Genomic DNA, 22014 nt, shown 5'->3' with positions numbered 1-22014 from the left:
AATAAAATTATGATCTAACCACCAAGTCAATATCTCTTCTTTAAAATATGTGCAAATGTACCATGATTTATTCATCCAATGCCCTAATTATACACATTGATGATTTTCCAGCTTTTTCCCACTTCAAACAATGCTATAGTGAGAATCCTTGAATATATAGTCTTACACTCTGATGACTTCACTTCTTTAGAAGAGATTCTTAAAGGCAGAACTGACAGGTCAAAGAAGATGATTAGTTTTTACTTTAATCTGCCAGATCACTTTCCAAAGAGAATATTTCACATTCCCAAGAGAATTTATGAGAGCTATTTCCCCACATTCTTTTTACTTCTAGATGTTATGAGTCTTTTACATTTTTGCCAGTATAATGCATGAAAATGAGAGCTTGTTGCTACTTTGATTTGCATTTCCCTCACAACATGTGATGTTTGCATCTTTTCATTTGTGTATTGCACACCTGATTTCCTCTTCCATCTATTACCTGTTGATATTCTTTGTCCAGTTTAAAACTGGGTTACTTATTTTTACCTTATCAATTGTAGGGGTTTTAAAATATAATAAGAACATTAGGACATTAACCCCTTGACCGTTACATGTATTACAAATATTTTCTCCCTACATGATTTGTTTTCAACTTTGTCTATTTTATTTTTCCAAGAAAATGTCTTTATTTTTTATATGGTTAAATTTGTCAATCTTCTTGGCTTCTAGATTTCTTACGTTTAGAAGTTTGTTTAGAAGTCTACCTCAATACACACACACAGCCCCCCAAGGTTATACAAAGGATGTCCTAAGTTGCCTTCTAATATTTTTAATATTTTACACTTACTATCTTAAATTTTCTTTTATTTTTATATAATCGTCTTTATATTTGGTGCACAGTAAGCATCCACGCAGATGGGAGGAGTGGGAATCATTTTCTTACTAATTTATTTATTTATTTATTTATTTTTATTTATTTATTTATTGGCTGTGTTGGGACTTCATTGCTGCACACGGGCTTTCTCTAGCTGTGGTGAGCGGGGGGCTATGCTTCACTGTGGTGCTCGGGCTTCTCACTGCAGTGGCTTCTCTTGTTGCGGAGCACGGACTCTAGGCATGCAGCCTTCAGTAGCTGTGGCACCAGGCTCAGTAGTTGTGGCTCGCGGGCTCTAGAGCACAGGCTCAGTAGTTGTGGTGCACGGGCCCAGTTGCCCCAAGGCATGTGGGATCCTCCCAGATCAGAGCTCGAACCCATGTCCCCTGCATTGGCAGGCAGACTCTTAACCACTACGCCACCAGGGAAGTCCCTTCTTACTAATTTAAAAGGCCAAATTCCCATAGGAATTTACAATTATTCCTGGACTCCCTATTATCATTTATCTATCTATTTTTGTGCTAATATTACAAAATTTTGATTAAGTAGCTTTATCATAAATTTTAATATCGGATAAGGCAATTTTCAAAACTGTCTTAGTGTTTCAAGAACACATTCTTCTACACGAACTTTAAAATCAGTTACATCCATGATATGTTAAGTAAAAAATGTCAAGCTGTGGAACAGCATATATAGTATGACCTTATGGCCTAAAAAATAGGAAACACTGGGATGGGAAAAGAGAGTGGAGGAGTGATGTACATCTGCATCAAACCAAGCTGTCAATACCAGTTACCCCAGAAGAATGGAATTAGGTGTAGAGATTGGCCTTCTCAACCCTGTTGTTGTGTGGCTTTGTGGTTTGGCTTGTTACAGGTATGCTAGTTTCAAAGAAAAACCCAATTAAATATTTTAAATAAATAAAATATAATTACATTATTAGACCTGGAAGAGACCTGAGAATGTACCTCTTCCAACTCCTACCCAAACAGGAATCTCCTTGGCAATATCTCTGCCCGATTGTCTTTTATACTGTTTAAAAACATCCAGAGAGAGGGAGTTCTCTTATTTTTGCTCTGCTGCCTGCTTTATCATTGGAGAGCTGTAATTGTTGGAAGGCTCTTTCTTACATTTGTTTAAAATATGTCAGCCTCTAATATCCACTCAGGTCCTGCGTCTGTCTTCTGGAGCAACATAGTATAAAGAGGATTTTTTTCTTTGGTCCCCTAAGCATTTAATTGTTCCACAATCAACTAGGTCAATCCTTCAACTGTACTATTATCATTGTTAGTGGTGGTGTTGTTATACACATTTTTAGAGTGTATCATGTATTAAGCACTGTGTAATTAACCATTTTACATGGATTTACTTATTTAATTCTCACAGTAACCCAATGATGTGGCTATTGTTACTATCTCCATTTTATGGAGGAAGAAAGTAAACCCAAGAGGTTACTAATCTGCCTGAAATCATTTAGCTAGTAAGTGATGGCACCAGGACTCAAATCTACATCTGGCTGGCTCCAAAGACTATATTCTAACTACAGCACTGCACTTTACTGCCCCTCTATTATAATAATATTATGGGGTTTTTATTTTAATGTAAACAACGCTGAACATCTTTGGCTATGTCTCCTTTGCACATGTGCCAGAAGCAAAAACCCAGCTCACAGAATATGTACACTTTCAGTGTTAAAAGAAACTACAAAATTGGCCTCTACAAAGTAGCTGACCAATTTATACTCTTAATCTTAACTTTCTATAGCTGAATAAGGGCCCCCAATGCTACCCTGATCCTAATCCCTAGAACCTGTGAATGTTACCTTTATGGCAAAAGGGACTTTACAGAAGTAATTAAGGTACAGGAAGGTAAAGGGAGATTTGAGTACAGAAATTAAAGGAAAAAAAACCCCAAACAATGTAATGATGAAAGCAGGGGAAGAAAGATGATGTGATGTGAGGAAGAGATCACAAGCCAAGGAATGCAGGCAACTTCTAGAAACTAGAAAAGACAAGGAAATAGTTTCCCCTAAATTCTCCAGAAGGAGAACAGACCTGACAGACACCTTAGTTTTAGCCCCTTAAAACTATTTTTGGATTTTGGCCCTCAGAACTATAAGTGAACAAATTTGTGTTGATTTAGGCTACCAAGTTTGCAATAATTTGTCATGGCAGCCATAGGAAACTGATATAATTTTTAAGACCATTTAAAAAAAATGATGAATGCACTGAATTTTATTTATTCCTTTTTCTACATCCAATGAGATAGATTTTATCTTTTTTGTTTTGTTAAAATTTTTAATTACATTGATAGATCTTTTTTCAACATCAAATAATCCTTACATTTCTGGGAAAAATCATACTTAGTCATGATGTATTTTTAAAATATATTGTGGAGTTCACTTTGATAATAGTTTGCTTTTAATTTTTGTATTGATGTAAGAGTGTCCCCTCATTTTCTCCTTTTTACTTTGCAGTCTACTGGGGAGAGATATATATAATGGGGAGAGATAGAATAATGGAATAAAACTATTTCTTTAACAGAATATAGAAAGAACATCAAGAACAGAAGAGAACAAATAACCATGCAAGGCACATATTTCCTGTCTGGCCACAATTTCTGACCCCCTATGTCCTTGGTCCTTTATAAGATTGACTCCATCAGCCTTGTTCCATCTAGGCAATCTACTAGTTTCAGGCAGGTTTCTCTGTCTTCCTTCAGAACATGGAGCACATAGTCAGTTGTTCAAAAGGGACCACCCTGCCACCTAAGAGCCTTCATCTTTAGTTCGCCATTTTTTCCCCAATCCCTAGAACTGGGTACCTTCCCCTCATCACTCCCCTTATATAAAGGTGCCTTCTACTCATTATCTTCCCAAATGAAAATGTCTTCAAAACATTCCTCCCAAATAAAGCTGTCATCTACTCATTGCCCCTCCTCCCAAATAAAGGCTTCAAAACTTTAAGAATCCAAGTTATGCTATAAGTTCATAGGACTGTACATCTATAGAACAAAGGCTTTGTAGTTGTTAAGTGTTCAAGTTGGGCTTTTTGTTGCTATTCTTGTTGCTACTGTTGTTACCACAACTTCCCAACTCATATTTCATCCTCCACAGTGATGACTCCAATCCTATATTCTCCAAAATCCTACCCTTACTCTCAGAAAATCAACATGCATGGTAGTTGTACTCATAATGCCTCCATTATTTTTCTTTTCCCCAAGACCACAGCTTTTTCTCTCTTCAACTTGTCATCTACAACAAAAGTCCTGTCTCCTTCAGGACTAGTGTTTTCAAAGTTATATTATAACTCATATAAGAAACATAGCCTCACTGGAGGCAATTTAGCATTATACATAAAAGATGTAAATATATTTACCTACCCAAACTATTTCTAAGAATTTATCCAAAGGAAATAATTGGAAAGATCTGAACACAAAGGATGTTCATGGAAACATTATTTGTAAATTAAAAGAATTAAAAACAGCCTATATCAATAAAGGAATGACTATATAAATTTCAATAGGTCTGTGTAATGGAATACTATATAGTCATGAAAATTGATGAAACAGACTAATATTGAATAATATTAGTGTCCATGACATGAATAAATGTCCATGACACATTACTGATTGAAAAGGAATATCGCAGAGAAGCATGTATAATATGACTTAATTTAGGTAGAAATTTTGTGTATATGGTTATATACATATATATATATACATGTGTATGTATATATACATACATACACACACACACACACACACACACACACACACACACATACATGCAGAGAAATAACTTTAAACACATTCAGCAAAATCTTAACTTAGATGGCTATCTCTGGGTAGTGAGATTTGGAGTGATTTTTTCTTTATGTTTTATATCTTATATTTATTTGTTCATGTATTGTATGTGTGTGTGTGTTGGGGTGTGTGTGTGTGTGTGTGTGTGTGTGTGTGTACACAAGGTTTCAGTTCATAATGGGCAGCGTTTAGTAAAAATATTTTGGCAACCAAATACTTTATCAAACACCACTGTCTCTAAAGCATAGGACTGACCATAAGAGGTGAAACTGGTCTAGTTAGACCAATTGGATAAAAGCCCTAAGACGTCTGGATAGATACACTGTTGGAAAACCTCTATTTTCTATGTGTTCTTTCTATGTAAAATTTGTATATTTTTCCAAGGTTCAGCTTGATGTGGCTTTCACATGATCCCTCCAGAAATAAACAGACAAGGTTTTAGTGACTGTGTCAAAGCATGTCATCTGTTAACTTACAAATGTTAACACTGACAATTGACAGGTAGGTAGGAACTGCTTATAAGAATTATAGGCATTTCTGAGTATATATTTACTGAATCTTTTAGAAATTAAACTTAGAATTTGTACCAAGTACAATGTTAAACACACTATTTTGAACTTAATGTGGTACATAAACATGTTTATAAGAATTGTATTCATTTCTGAGACTTTTTTTTACCCCAGTCAAAGACTTTTTATGTGTTTTGGCACATGTATTTATTTAATCAAAGGCTTAAAAGTTTTAAGAAGTATAAAAATGGCTGAACCATGTGAAGGAATCCTTAGAAGGCATGGATGAAATGCTAATGAAACACTGGAGAAGAGGTCCAATAAATCCTGGGACTAACGCAAAATTCTAGGATGATAAAGACAGAGAAAGGACATTTAAGGAAGAGAACACTTGGAAAGCAGTAGAGGAAAAAAAACATAGAAATAATCTAAGAGGAATACCACATGCAAATAATTAAGCTGGAGAAGTACTTCAAAGAAAATATATAGGTTAAAATAGCACAAGGCAATGCAGATATTGTCGACTAGATTTAAACACAGAATAAATACAATCATATTTTGTTAATAACTATTAAGAGCTGATAGACTAGAATACATTATATCAAGTATGGCTAGTTTACAACAATGTGAGATGATCACGTGCTACTGCTTATCAATTTGAGGGTTACAAATTGCCTCACCAAGCTGAAGGCCGGACACTGGGGAGCACGTGCACCAGTCCCTAGTGACAGGTGGAGTCCCAACAACGTTGGAACAGCCCTGGGGCTGAGTGGAGGTGAGAAACAGGCTCAGGGAGATTTGAGCTGTACCTGGGTTCCACAAGCAGCAAGTGACTGAGGCATCACTTCATCCACATCTTCTGACTTTAAACCCTTCTGCTCTCTCAAGTGTTGGGTGCCTGACACAGTTCTCCAACCAGGGGTCAAACTCGTGCCCCCTGCAGTGGAAGTGTGGAGTCTTAACCACTGGATTGCCAGGGAATTCCCCAGAATCTGCTTTTTACCAAGACTCTTCCCACCAAACAGCCATGTGGCTGACAACGTCTTGGTGCTCCAGCCGGGTGTCAGCCCTGAGCCTCTGAGGTGGGAGAGCCGAGTTCAGGACATTGGACTACCAGAAACCTCCCGGCCCAACATAATATCAATCAGCGAGAGCTCTCCCAAAGATCTCCATCCCAATGCTAAGACCCAGCTCCACTCAACCACCAATAAGCTCCAGTGCTGGACACCCTATGCCAAACAACTAGCAAGACAGGAACACAACCCCACCCATTAGCAGAGAGGCTGTCTAAAATCACAATAAGTTCACAGACACCCGAAAACTCACCACTGGACATGGTCCTGCCCACCAGAAAGACAAGATGCAGCCTCACCCATCAGAACAAAGGCAGCAGTCCCCTCCACTAGGAAGCCTACACAACCCTCTGAACCAATGTTACCCACTGGGAGCAGACACCAAAAACAACAGGAACTATGAACCTGCAGCCTGCGAAAAGGAGACCCCAAACACAGTAAGTTAAGCAAAATGAGAAGACAGCAGCAGATGAAAGAACAAGGTAAAAATCCACCAGACCAAACAAATGAAGAGAAAATACGCAGTCTACCTGAAAATGAATTCAGAGTAATGATAGTAAAGATGATCCAAAATCTTGGAAATAGAATGGAGAAAATACAAGAAACGTTTAACTAGGACCTAGAAGAACTAAAGAGCAAACAAACAATGATGAACAACAGAACAAATGAAATAAAAAATTCTCTAGAAGGAATCAATAGCAGAAATAACTGAGGCAGAAGAACAAATAAGTGACCTGGAAGATAAAATAGTGGAAATAACTACCACAGAGCAGAATAAAGAAAGAAAAGAATTGAGGACAGTCTCAGAGACCTCTGGAACAACATTAAACAAACCAACATACAAATTATAGGGATCCCAGAAGATGAAGAGAAAAAGAAAGGGACTGAGAAAATATTTGAAGAGATTATAGTTGAAAACTTCCCTAATATGGGAAAGGAAATAGTCAATCTAGTCCAGGAAGTGCAAGAGACTCACAAAGGAAAAGTCCAAGGAGAAACACACTAAGACACATATTAATCAAACTATCAAAAATTAAATACAAAGAAAAAGTACTAAAAGCAGCCAGGGAAAAGCAACCAATAACATACCAGGGAAAAGCAACCAATAACATACAAGGAAATCTCCGTAAGGTGAACAGCCGATATTTCAGCACAAACTCTGCAAACCAGAAGGAGTGGTAGGACATATTTAAAGTGATGAAAGGGGAAAACCTACAACCAAGATTACTCTACCTAGCAAGGATCTCATTCAGATTCAACAGAGAAATTAAAACCTTTATACACAAGCAAATAAGAGAATTCAGCATCACCAAACCAGCTTTACAACAAATGCTAAAGGAACTTCTCTAGGGAGGAAACACAAGATTAGGAAAAGATCTACAATAACAAACCCAAAACAATTAAGAAAATGGGAATAGGAACATACATATCAATAATTACCTTAAATGTAAATGGATTAAATGCTCCAACGAAAAGACACAGACTGGCTGAATGGATACAAAAACAAGACCCGTATATAGGCTGTCTACTAGAAATCCACTTCAGAACTAGGGACACATACAGACTGAAAGTGAGGGGATGGGAAAATATTCTATGCAAATGGAAATCAAAAGAAAGCTGGAGTAGCAATTCACAAATCAAACAAAATAGACTTTAAAATAAAGACTATTACAAGAGACAAAGAAGGACACTACATAATGATCAAGGGATCAATCCAAGAAGATATAACAATTGTAAATGTTTATGCACCCAACATAGCAGCACTTCAATATAAAAGGCAAATGCTAACAGCCATAAAAGGGGAAATCGACAGTAACACAGTCACAGTAGGGGACTTTAACACCCCATTTTCACCAATGGACATATCAACCAAAATTAAAATAAATAAGGAAACCAAGCTTTAAATGATACATTAAACAAGATGGACTTAATTGATATTTATAGGACATTCCATCCAAAAACAACTGAATACACTTTCTTCTCAAGTGTTCATGGAACATTCTCCAGGAAAGATCATATCTTGGGTCACAAATCAAGCGTTGGTAAATTTAAGAAGATTGAAATTGTATCAAGTCTCTTTTCCAACCACAATGCTATGAGACTAGATATCAATTACAGGAAAAAAAACTGTAAAAAATACAAACACATGGAGGCTAAACAATATGCTACTAAATAGCCAAGAGGTCACTGAAGAAACCAAGGAGGATATCAAAAAACACCTAGAAACAAATAACAATGAAAACACAATGACCCAAACGCTATGGGATGCAGCAAAAGCAGTTCTCAGAGGGAAGTTTATAGCAGTACAATCCTACCTCAAGAAACAAGGAACATTTCAAATAAACTACCTAACCTTACACCTAAAGCAATTAGAGAAAGAAGAACAAAAAACCCCCAAAGTTAGCATAAGGAAAGAAACCATAAAGATCAGATCAGAAATAAATGAAAAAGAAATGAAGGAAACAATGGCAAAGACCAATAAAACTAAAAGCTGGTTCTTTGAGAAGGTAAACAAAATTGATAAACCATTAGCCAGACTCATCAAGAAAAAAAGGGAGAAGACTAAAATCAACAGAATTAGAAATGAAAAAGGAGAAGTAACAACTGACACTGCAGAAATACAAAGGATCATGAGAGATTACTACAAGCAACTCTATGCCAATAAAATGGACAACCTGGAAGAAATGGACAAATTCTTAGAAAAGCACAACCTTCCGAGACTGAACCAGGAAGAAATAGAAAATATAAACAGACCAATCACAAGCACTGAAATTGAAACTGGAATTAAAAATCTCCCAACAAACAAAAGTCCAGGACCAGATGGCTTCACAGGCGAATTCTATCAAACGTCTAGAGAAGAGCTAACACCTATCCTTCTCAAACTCTTCCAAAATACAGCAGAGGGAGGAACACTCCCAAACTCATTCTGGGAGGCCACCATCACCCTGATACCAAAACCACACAAAGATGTCACAAAGAAAGAAAAATACAGGCCAATATCACTGATGAACATAGATGTGAAAATCCTCAACAAAAGGCTAGCAAACAGAATCCAGCAGCACATTAAAAGAATCATACAGCATGATCAAGTGGGGTTTACCCCAGGAATGCAAGGATTCCTCAATATATGCAAATCAATCAATGTGATACACCATATTAACAAACTGAAGGAGAAAAACCATATGATAATCTCAATAGATGCAGAAAAGCTTTTGACAAAATTCAACACCCATTTATGATAAAAATGCTCCAGAAAGTAGGAATAGAGGGAACTTACCTCAATATAATAAAGGCCATATATGACAAACCCACAGTCAACATCATTCTCAATGGTGAAAAACTGAAACCATTTCCAGTAAGATCAGGAACAAGACAAGGTTGCCCACTCTCACCACTATTATTCAACATAATCTTGGAAGTTTTAGCCACAGCAATCAGAGAAGAAAAAGAAATAAAAGGAATACAAATTGGAAAAGAAGAAGTAAAACTGTCACTGTTTGCAGATGACATGATACTCTACATAAAGAACACTAAAGATACTACCAGAAAACTACTAGAGCTAATCAATGAATTTGGTAAAGTAGCAGGATACAAAATTAATGCACAGAAATGTCTTGCTTTCCTATACACTAATGATGAAAAATCTGAAAGAGAAATTAAGGAAACACTCCCATTTACCACTGCAACAAAAATAATAAAATACCTAGGAATAAACCTACCTAAGGAGAAAAAAGACCTGTATGAAGAAGACTATAAGACACTGAAGAAAGAAATTAAAGATGATACAAGCAGATGGAGAGATATACTATGTTCTTGGACTGGAAGAATCAACACTGTGAAAATGACTCTACTACCCAAAGCAACCTACAGATTCAGTGCAAGCCCTATCAAACTACCAATGGCATTTTTCACAGATCTAGAGCAAAAAATTTCACAATTAGTATGGAAACACAAAAGATCCCGAATAACCAAAGCAATTGTGAGAAAGAAAAATGGAGTTGCAGAAATCAGGCTCCCTGACTTTGGACTATACTACAAAGCTACAGTAATCAAGACAGTATGGTACTGGCACAAAAACAGAAATATATATCAATGGAACAGGATAGAAAGACCAAAGATAAACCCACACCTACATGGTCACCTTATCTTTGATAAAGGAGGCAAGAATATACAACGGAGAAAGACAGCCTGTTCAATAAGTGGTGCTGGGAAAACTGGACAGCTACATGGAAAAGAATGAAATTAGAACAACTCCCTAACACCATACACAAAAAATAAACTCAAAATGGATTAAAGACCTAAATGTAAAGTCAGACACTATAAAACTCTTAGAGGAAATAAGAGGCAGAATACTCTATGACATAAATCACAGCAAGACCCTTTTTGACCCACCTCCTAGAGAAATGGAAATAAAAACAAAAATAAACAAATGGGACCAATGAAACTTAAAGGCTTTTGCACAGCAAAGGAAACCATAAACAAGATGAAAAGACAACCCTCAGAATGGGAGAAAATAGTTGCAAATGAAGCAACTGACAAAGGATTAATCTCCAAAATATACAAGCACTCATGCAGCTCAATATCAAAAAAACAAACAACCCAATCCAAAAATGGGCAGAAGACCTAAATAGACATTTCTCCAAAGAAGATATACAGAATGCCAACAAACACATGAAAGGATGCTCAACATCACTAATCATTAGAGAAATGCAAATAAAAACTACAATGAGGTATCACCTCACACCAGTCAGAATGGCCATCATCAGAAACTCTACAAACAATAAATGCTGGAGAGGGTGTGGAGAAAAGGGAACCCTCTTGCACTGTTGGTGGGAATGTAAATTGATACAGCCACTATGAAGAACAGTATGGAGGTTCCTTCAAAAACTAAAAATAGAACTACCATATGACCCAGCAATCCCACTACTGGGCATATACCCTGAGAAAACCATAATTCAAAAAGAGTCATGTACCACCATGTCATTGCAGCATTATTTACAATAGCCAGAACATGGAAGCAACCTAAGTGTCCATCGACAGATGAATGGATGAAGAAGATGTGGTACATATATACAATGGAATATTACTCAGCTATAAAAAGAAACGAAATTGAGTTATTTGTAGTGAGGTGGATGGACCTAGAATCTGTCATACAGGGCAAAGTAATTCAGAAAGAGAAAAACAAATACTGTATGCTAACACATATATATGGAATCTTAAAAAAAAAAAATGGTTCTGAAGAACCTAGGGGCAGGACAGGAATAAAGATGCAGACATAGAGAATGGACTTGAGGACAGGGGTAGGGGGAAGGGTGAGTTGGGATGAAGTGAGAGAGTGGCATGGACATATATTCACTACCAAATGTAAAATAGATAGGTAGTGGAAAGTGGCCGCATAGCACAGGGAGATCAGCTCGGTGCTTTGGGACCACCTAGAGGGGTGGGATTGGGATAGGGAGGGTGGGAGAGAGATGCCAGAGGGAGGGGATATGGGGATATATGTATACAAATATCTGATTCACTTTATTATACAGCAGAAACTAACACAACAATGTAAAGCAATTATACTCCAATAAAGATGTTAAAAGAAATAAATAAATTGCCTCACCTACATTAGTAAATTCTTATGCCAGCTCAGCTGATGTGATGGTGTCTTCCAGTGTATTAACAGAGTGGAACTGAGGCACAGACCCAGTCACATAGCATACTAACAGCAAGCCTGGAAGCAGACCAAAATTATAGCCCATGAGCTTCATTCCTAAATACTTCTGGATCGACTTCACCAAACCATTCCCTTGAGATGTTAGATTGATTGCCCCTGCGTGAAGTTGCCAACTTTTAACTGTTACTTTTATTCATGCAACCCTGCTGTGCTGCAGAAACTCAAGTTTGAAATGGTCCCTGGCTTTGCCTAGTAGCCCACAGGAGAAATTAAGTGCTGGAAACTGACACCTTCATCCATTTCCTTATTTGATTTATTCAGGCTCTGTGGGAAACTCACGTGCCTGTCTCTGTGCCTGGAAAGCCAGCCTGATGACCGGACTTATGGGAGGCCAGAACCCTGACGCTCATGGTCCTTCCCTCCTCTGGTGAAGCCCACCTCATTGTCTCTCAAGGATACTTTTGAGTTGACTCTGTCAAAAGAAAATGCTCCAACAGGAAATGAATACCTGGAAATACTCCTTACAAGACTTCAATTTTTTTTTTTTAATAAAGTTTGTACGTCATTCAAGAGCTAGCAGGATAACCTCAAAGTATACCATCAGCTAAGTCCAATCTTCAGCCTAGAAGTACTATGTCAACTGTTGTTTGCATGGGGCCGAGAGACACCACTCTATAACAAGAGAGCTGAGAAAGGTAAAGGTTCCCACAGACGTCTGATTCAGAAGAGAAGGTGCTCTCCCTTTTAATTTCATTATGTATATAATACGTATATATATAATTTCATATACATATATATAATTTCAGCAAATTGAAAATGGATTGAGGCAATAAAAGAAGATGATCGTGAGAATTGGACCCATAATAAAAGTTATTATTAATGCAAGGGAAATAATTACAGTTAGCAGGAATCTTATGTGTGAAAGATAGGAGGAAACCTGTAAGAATAAGGAGAGAGCAAAGACAGAGAAAACATGGAATGCATACATCATAAATGTGTATATGAGACAGAGATTTGGAGAGAGAGACCCAGAGAATGAGATGCATAAGAGAGTGAGCCTGACTTGCAGAGACAAGTTTTTCTAGAGGTTTACCTGAGTGAAGCAATGAAGCAATTTTCCAGCCCTACTCCTGAAGATTAGGAGCTGAAGATGAGAACAGGACTGGAAACCAAGAGTACAGAATGCACCACAGCATGAAGACTGGCTGTAGCTGCTGAACTGAAAAATTAGAGACTGGGAAGGGAGGTCTGAGAGGATTTGGGCACACATGGAGCAGAGGAAATTCCCTCAGGTCAAGGCACAGTGGACGTTATGGTGACTGACATTAGATCTGAAGAAGACAGATGACCTGGGCTTCCGATTAGGCCATTTTCTTCTCAGTTGACCATGGACCAACTTGGCTTGATTGCAGGTTCAGCCCAGGCATTTTCCTGCTCATGGCAGTTTTAATTTTTGGCTCTGCATGAGGAAATGATTGGGGGACACAGTGGTTCTATCAACTTGTGCAGCTGGATCATGCTCACCCACTAGCTCACGGGCCCAAACCACCTAATCTGCTCCCTGACACCCTCTGGGTGTTTCCTCCACACTCAATCACATTGCTGAGTTGTTCCTGCAATGAATGGGGCCATGACAATGTCTGGCAATGACACACAACCTCACAGTGCCAGAGTATCATTTGAAGAATGAGTTCAAGCTGCAGCCATATCCAGACAAAAGCATAAAGCCAAGAGCAGTACTTGATAAGGAACTCAAGGGCAACCTGAAGACAATTCATTGTCCAAGAGAAGACGAAAAAGAAAAAAGAAACAGAGACTTTTCTCAGCAGAGTCTTCTGTTTCCATTTCACTATCTTTTATTTTTCCTCACCAGTTGCCACAAACTTTTAATTCACCCTCACAGTTGTGTTTCCTTGAAATATTCCTTGTGAGACTTGTGAATTTGCTTTGAATTTAAATTGCATGCTGTTCCTCCTGGTTGGCTTATGTCCCTGGGTTTTGCTGTCCTTTGCTGCATCTTTCTTGCCTGAGTAGTTTACTGTCACCAGAGGACTTTGCCACTTGTTCCTCTCATGAGCAACTCATTAAAAAATTTAACAACCAATACTAAGCCCAAGGTTCAATGCTGGATAGTAGCATTATTAATAGTTTGTATTTTTTCATTTGTCTTGGCTCCTGGTCTTGAATTGAACTGTGTGATTTTCAATCTATAATCCATGTACATATGAGATACACATATATATGTGTGTGTGTATATATAAATATATATATATGTGTATATATATATATCTATATACGTGTATATAGATATATATATGTATATATATATATCTATATACGTGTATATAGATATATATATATATGTAATTCTATAATGATGTGTTTTACCCGTTCTTTTTTAAAAATTCATTTATCTTTTAAAAAATAAGCCTAACATATATGGAAAGTACTGTATGCCCTTCTGAAGATGAATAAGAGTATTTTATAAGGTTTTCTCAGTCTCTTTGTAAGCTCTTTCAGAAGGAGACTCTTAAATGAATTTTCCAGTCTTTCAAGAAGACAGGCAACAATTCCAACATCAGGAAACATCCTTTAGAATTCTAATACCTGCAGCAAGAATATCATGCTTCCCCAGATGGGTCTCCTACTAAGAATATGTTTCGGTTCCTGAAAAAGGCCCTTTAAGCCAAAGCAATTTAAGTACAATTTAATTTTTTCAATCAACATAATAGAAGGGGTGAAATTTCTGACCAATTAACTAAAGAAGTTACTACATGTCACAGATAATAAACAATAAATTATTTTTCAGTAAATTGTACAAAAGGCTCTCTTTTGAAACAAAAGTTTTTTTTGTTTTTTAATCATACATACTTAGAGTAGAAAATTGGAAACTAGGAAAGAAGGAAAGGAAATTTCCCATTACCTATAATCTAACTGATTCATTCATTTCAGTAGTCTTCATAATACAGAATTGATCACTGACAAATATTATGTGGTTGAACTAGATGACTCGCAAAAGTAACTGAAGTAAACACTCAGTTGGATCCATCCATTAACTTCCCACAGAGTCAGGGCCTTCAATTTGCTCCTACCTTCCAAATCATAGTACTGATAATAATAACACTGGTAATAATCATTATTATCAGTTCAGCTAACATTTATTGAGTAGTTATCACATTAAGCCCTTAATTTAACACTGTACAGACATCTGTTTCAATGTTCACACATGTTTTATGAGGGAGGTATGATTATCCTCCCCATTTTGCAGCTGAGAAAACTGAAGTAACAGCCCCAGGTTCCCACAGCTGTATGTGGTAGGTCCATCATGCGTGGGGATCTGACTCCAAAGGCAGGTTTTACTACCACATCATGGATTTTCAAACTTTAGAAGACATAAAAATCACCTGGAGAACTTGTTCAAATGCCAGATTCTCCAGCTCCAGTTCCTGAGACTCTGATTCTGCAGGTCTGAGCTGGGGTGAGGAATCTGCATCTTAGAAGCAGCCCAGGGGACTCTAATGGAAGTGGCACACCAGCCACACGCTGCTATTCTGCCTGCATCAATGCAGAAACCGGGAAATGCCTTCAAGTAGTTCTCTAGACTCGTACGTCTTTAACCACAGTAGTTCATAAGCTTTGGCGGCAGGGGGACGGATCCCAGACCCTCTGAGAATCCAATGAAAGCCAAAGACCATCTCTGAATCAAAATGCACCACAAATTTTTTTTGCATTCCTTTTCAGGGAGTTAAAGCCGATAAACCCCAGAATAAGGGGCTCCTGTTGTATTCTCTCTTTACCTCTTTTTTTTCTAGTGTCTCAACTCATTATTCCCATCTCTGAAATAAGGACATGCACCCTCCTGGCTGCCTGCTTTGCAGACTGTTATGAGGATTGTTTTTTAATATATATAAGAGTTCTGAGATACAGAAATAGAAACACTATATGTAAACCTCATGCTCATAACACACAGAGAAATAGGGAAGGACAGATTTGAGGAGGAAACTGAGAAACTTAGAAACAAGTAGAAAAGAGAAACTCAGCACAAGGTTAAGGAAATAACTAGCAAATAACCTGAGCATAATCAGAACGGTCATTTGCCATTCGCTGAGTACATATTATGTGTCAGGAGGCAGTGTGGCTTGTGCCTTTAAAGCATTTTTTCTAGTGCTCCCAACAGCTTTTTGATGCTCACATCACCTTTATTTTACAAATGAGGAAACCCAAACTCTGAGAGATTACATAATTTGCCCAATACCAAACATCTAGTAAAGTTACTCAAACCCAGGTCTATCTGTGTGCAAAGCCCGATTTCCATGATATAAGAATATGGCCAGAGCCCCTTTCCAGCCCGTGGATTCCATACACGGACCAGGCAGGGGTTTTAAGGCAAGTCCTGGAACTGGAGAGCTGAGCCGCCACTTCACCTTCCTCCCAACCATCAATTTACCTCAGGCTTTAGTTACTAATATCAGTCAGTTGCCTTGTCCTCCCAATGGAAGCAAAACAACACAAGGCACTGGCAACGCTTAGGTTCTTGGTGGCAGGGCTGCCAAAGACAGATCTGCAGCGTTATAAAGGTTAACGTCTTTCTGCTTGCTCTGTGGCAAGCTTCTACTATCAGAACCCTTGGGACCAGCTGCATGAGTCATACTTCTAGATGCTGTTCCAACTGGTAGGAAACAGCCTTTCCTTTAAACAAATTTCACTTTCAGAAAAGGCTTTAAAGCACATTACAGATAGGACCATGAAACATTTGGCTACACGTAAATCCTTCCACAGAAAAAAAATAAAAATTAAAAATTAAAAAAAAAACCACCTCCTCATGTACCAGTAACATTAAAACTAAGTCCAGGAAAGTTTTAGCTAGAAGGGACGAAGAGATATCTGGTGGAAAAGAATGTTTTACTCTCACTCTGTTTCAAACCCACAGGGTTCTTTTGAAGGACACTTTAATAATAGGAATTAATAGCAAGAACAAAACAAAACAAAAAAGCGTTAACCGAGGCACTAAGCCCAGCAGGTAGGCTGTTCTCCTTCTCCACAAGTCACCCTACACTCCTCTCTTGCCTCAGTCCACCCTAATGTCTTTTCCTTAAGGCCACTTTTCACATCCTTCTTTGGTGGAATAAAGCTGTAATGCAAGCTTACCTCAGCACTAATAGATATTGCAAGGAACCACTTCATCTTGACTCCTGTCTCTAGCCCTTCACCCCCCAACTCCTGTCAATAACACAGTCCTTGGCACCCAAAGTGACAGCTCTAAATGCACCAGCAATTTTTCGTACCATCCAATGAACCTTTCCCCGTTAATTTTTTTTTAAGGGGACCTGGCTCCTTTAGCTATATCAGGCTATTCTTGGCTGGTTATTGGAGGAAACCTGTTACATCAGGCAGTTGCTTTTCTTGTCAAAGATAAGCTTTTCTGATCTGGTATAGGCCTGATTCCTCTATTTATTAACTAACCTCATGACTTTCAACAAACTATCATACATCTCAGAACTTTTCTTTTTTTGCAATACCTTCCCTTAACTCTGATATAAGAGATCATGTTTTCAAAAACCATAATAAAGGACACAAACATAATGCTTTATTATAATGGTTATTGGTATTGCTTTTATATTATACATCATCTAGAGGTTTCTGAGACACCCAGGAACAAAGGCTCATTAACAACAGACAAGGCAATTCTAAGCTCAGGCCCCTGGATAGATAAGTTAGCAGGCTCAACACTTTTCTGAACAAATCAGAATTTAACATGTAACAGGTTCACTATTTTATCAAACATAATAAACCCCATAACCTTGGATTTCTAATTGCTTACCACTTACTAGAATACAGTGGACAAATGCACAATGGCTTAGAATTCAGGAACCAAAAGTAACACATCAGTGGTTTTGCAAATAATTGTCTAAAACCACGCCAGTAGCAATGCGGAAGGGCAACCCTCAGTAATATCTAACTCAGAAAGCTTGATTCAGCCCCTCAGTGGTCAGGGTTCCACTGCAGAGAAAAGAATTTAATCTGGCTAGTTTAAGCAGAACTGGGTTTATTACAGTGAGCTAAATGGTTTACAGGACATCGGGAGGGTTAACGAAACAAACTCTAGGTTCTTGTAGAAACAACTCCCAAGCCACACAGCAGAACCAGGCCACCTAGGTTGCTGCCTGCTGGTTGGGAAGCTGGTCTACAAACACACCCCCCTGCCAGGAGGAAGAGACTTCCACGTGCCCTGCCATCGCTGCTGGTTCCAGGACTCCACCAGAGGACCATGTGAACTGGCAATATGCGTGCCGAGTGACCCGCCTCTCAACACCCACTATACTAGAGGCCACGCCCTGGAGCCTTTACGAATAAGGCTACAGAGAAAACACAAACTCCTCAATCCTCCCTGCCTGCAGGAGCAACACGTCTGCCTTTCAAATAAGAGTATCTAAGCCACACCCACAACTCAGGCTGCAAGGGTGCCTGGGAAATGTAGTTTTTTGCTTTTCAGGCCCTGCCGTGTAGGAAGGCACAGTAAAAGGAGGTTGAAACAGACGCTGCGTTACAACCCCTCATGCCCCACCACGTAAGTCAATGTTAAGAGACTCATCTTTTTCACAATCCTTTCTCCTCCCCACCCACCCACCAAGACTGCTGAGAGAGATGTGGGAAAACTAGGTGATAAATGTAGTAAGGATTTGGTTGTACAAATAGATGGCTCAGAGTTGGCACAGCTGTTCACACTAGGCTGCTTAGGGGGAGAGGTTACAACTAAGTTGAGGAAACTTTCTCTCCATTAGCCAGCAACATTAAAGAAAAAGTTTTGTTCCTCTTAGGACCTTCAGGGGACACAGGATTGCTTTCCTCCCACCAGTGGTCTGAGCTCATTATGCCACTCTGTTATATGCCCTACCCACAAGCCACTATAGGGTAACCTGGCATTATTTTAAATCTTCTCTTCTGAATGAGACAATCAGATTACTCATCTGAGATTCACTTAATCCTGTTAGGCAGAACTTCCAGACTCACCAAAGTCTCTAACAGGAGAGAGCTCTACTAATAGAAAATTGTCTATTTGTTAATAAATATCTAGCCAAAATAGTCTTCTTTGTGCAATTAGAGTTGCTGTAGTGTTCTTGTTTGCATGTATTTTACAACAGGGTCTTTGTTCTCTGTCTCTGCTGTCTGCTGTATTTCAGCATCTTCTGTCAAGTGACTCTGAATCCCAAGATCCCATCACACACTGAACAAATTCCTGTTAGGTGCTATTATATGTCAAGTACAAGAGACACAGAAATAAATAAGACAGACGAGGTCCCTGCCCTGGTAGGGCTTATAGTCTAGTGACGAGTTCTAAAAAGATGTTTAGCACAGAAAGCAATAACATTACAGTCCTGAAATCTGTGTAGAATTTCTGAGAATGAATCGCTCTAGAGTTACTCACCTTTGGATTTTGCTCCCACACGTGAAGTAGCTTTAGCTACACAATAAAATTTCTTCAGTGTTTGAATGTGGAGAGTCTTCTGGAAGAACATACCAGTCAAGGTCAATATATAGGCCAAGTGTAGTATTCCAGGCCCCGGTGCTAATGCTGGGCAGGTATTTCTGTTCTGAAGAAGGGAGCCTGGAGCTGATATGGGCCATAACTGAGATGTGGGGTTTCTGGTCAGGGTTCTGGTGTAGATGTGTATCAGCGGAGAAGCCTCATGAAAGTCGATCTCAATGACAATTAACTGGCCACAGGTCACATTTCAGTTATCTTCCTGGAAAACAGGGATAACAAGCAAGCCAAACTAACTTAGCCATGGTTTTCTTTACTGTCTGAATAGCACCTGCTTCCATTTAGCTAAGGAAAATAATCTTTTAAATTCAATTTCCCTCAAAATTCATGCAGGTTGAGAAGGTGTTAAACAAAAAAGGGGAGGGGAGCTTCAAAATGGCAGAAGAGTAAGACGTGAAGATCACCTTCCTCCCCACAGATATATCAGAAATACATCTACATGTGGAACTGCTCCTATAGAACACCTACTGAACACTGGCAGAAGACCTCAGACCTCCCAAAAGGCAAGAAACTCCCCACGTACCTGCGTAGGGCAAAAGAAAAAAGAAAAAACAGAGACAAAGAATAGGGACGGTACCTGCACCAGTGGGAGGGAGCTGTGAAGGAGGAACGGTTTTCACACACTAGGAAGCCCCTTCGCGGGCGGAGACTGCCCGTGGCGGAGGGGGGAAGCTTTGGAGCCACGGAGGAGAGCGCAGCAACAGGGGTGCGGAGGGCAAAGCAGAGAGATTCCCGCACAGAGGATCGGTGCCGAACTGCACTCACCAGCCCGAGAGGCTTGTCTGCTCACCTGCCGGGGCGGGGGAGGGGCTGGGAGCTGAGGCTCGGGCTTCGGAGGTCGGATCCCAGGGAGAGGACTGCGGTTGGCGGTGTGAACACAGCCTGAAGGCGGCTAGTGCACCATGGCTAGCCAGGAGGGAGTCCGGGAAAAGGTCTGGAACTGCCTAAGAGGAAAGAGACTTTTTCTTGCCTCTTTGATTCCTGCTGCGGGAGGAGAGGGGATTAAGAGCGCCGCTTAAAGGAGCTCCAGAGACGGGTGCGAGCCGCGGCTATTAGCGCGGACGCCAGAGACGGGCATGAGATGCTAAGGCTGCTGCTGCAGCCACCAAGAATCCTGTGTGCGAGCACAGGTCACTCTCCACACCGCCCCTCCTGGGAGCCTGTGCAGCCCGCCACTGTCAGGGTCCCGTGATCCAGGGACAACTTCCCCAGGAGAATGCACGGCACGCCTCAGGCTGGTGCAACGTCACGCCGGCCTCTGCCGCCACAGGCTTGCCCCACACTACGTACCCCTCCCTTCCCCCCAGCCTGAGTGAGCCAGAGCCCCCGAATCAGCTACTCCTTTAACCCCGTCCTGTCTGAGTGAAGAACAGATGCCCTCAGGAGACCTACAAGCAGAGGCGGGTCCAAATCCAAAGCTGAACCCCCAGAGCTGTGCGAAGAAAGAAGAGAAAGGGAAATCTCTCCCAGCAGCCTCAGGAGCAGCAGATTAAAGCTCCACAATCAACCTGATATACCCTGCATCTGTGGAGTACCTGAATAGACAACGAATCAATCCAAACTGACGAGGTGGACTTTGGGAGCAAAGATATATTATTTTTTCCCCTTTTTCTCTTTTTGTGAGTGTGTATGTGTATGCTTCTGTGTGTGATTTTGTCTGTATAGCTTTGCTTTCACCATTTGTACTAGGGTTCTGTCTGTCCTGTTTTTGTTTTTTTTTTACTTTTTAAAATCTTTTTCTTAATAATTATTTTTTATTTTAATAACTTTATTTTATTTTATTTTACTTTATTTTATTTTCTCCTCTTTCTTTCTTTCTTTCTATTTTTTCTCCCTTTTATTCTGAGCCGTGTGGATGAAAGGCTCTCGGCGCTCCAGCCAGGAGTCAGTGCTGTGCCTCTGAGGTGGGAGAGCCAACTTCAGGACACAGGTCCACAAGAGACCTCGCAGCTCCACGTAATATCAAACGGCGAAAATCTCCAAGAGATCTCCATCTCAATGCCAAGATCCAGCTGCACTCAACAACTAGCAAGCTACAGTGCTGGACACCCTATGCCAAACAACTAGCAAGACAGGAACACAGCCCCATCCATTAGCAGAGAGGCTGCCTAAAATCATAATAAGGCCACAGACACCCCAAAACACACCACCAGACGTGGACCTGCCCAGCAGAAAGACAAGATCAGCCTCATCCACCAGAACACAGGCACTACTCCCCTCCACCAGGAAGCCTACACAACCCACTGAACCAACCTTAGCCACTGGGGACAGACACCAAAAACAACAGGAACTACGAACCTGAGCCTGCAAAAAGGAGACCCTAAACACAGTAAGTTAAGCAAAATGAGAAGACAGAGAAATATGCAGCAGATGAAAGAACAAGGTAAAAATCCACCAGACCAAACAAATGAAGAGAAAATACACAGTCTACCAGAAAATGAATTCAGAGTAATGATAGTAAAGATGATCCAAAATCTTGGAAATAGAATGGAGAAAATACAAGAAACGTTTAACAAGGACCTAGAAGAACTAAAGAGCAAACAAACAATGATGAACAACACAATAAA

At 39.5% G+C, this 22014-nt stretch overlaps 1 protein-coding gene across 2 annotated transcripts in view; it reads right to left on the bottom strand.

Annotated features, from left to right (window-relative positions):
- Positions 1-22014, bottom strand: part of LOC309647286 (ribonuclease H2 subunit B-like) — a 789004-nt gene that overhangs the window by 440258 nt on the left and 326732 nt on the right. Inside the window, exon 5 of one of the 2 annotated variants that reach the window (XR_014255912.1) lies at positions 11736-19649. The exons of the other annotated variant lie outside the window; for it this stretch is intronic. The gene's annotated coding sequence lies outside the window, so the exon portion shown is untranslated. Of the gene's footprint in view, positions 1-11735; positions 19650-22014 lie in introns of those variants that run through there. 2 annotated transcript variants of the gene reach the window in all.

This window comes from Balaenoptera physalus (assembly GCF_965194825.1).
Source record: "Balaenoptera physalus genome assembly, chromosome: 18".
NCBI lineage: Eukaryota > Metazoa > Chordata > Mammalia > Artiodactyla > Balaenopteridae > Balaenoptera > Balaenoptera physalus.
Note: the sequence above shows the minus strand (reverse complement) of the source record. Positions and strands in the feature narration are given on the sequence as shown.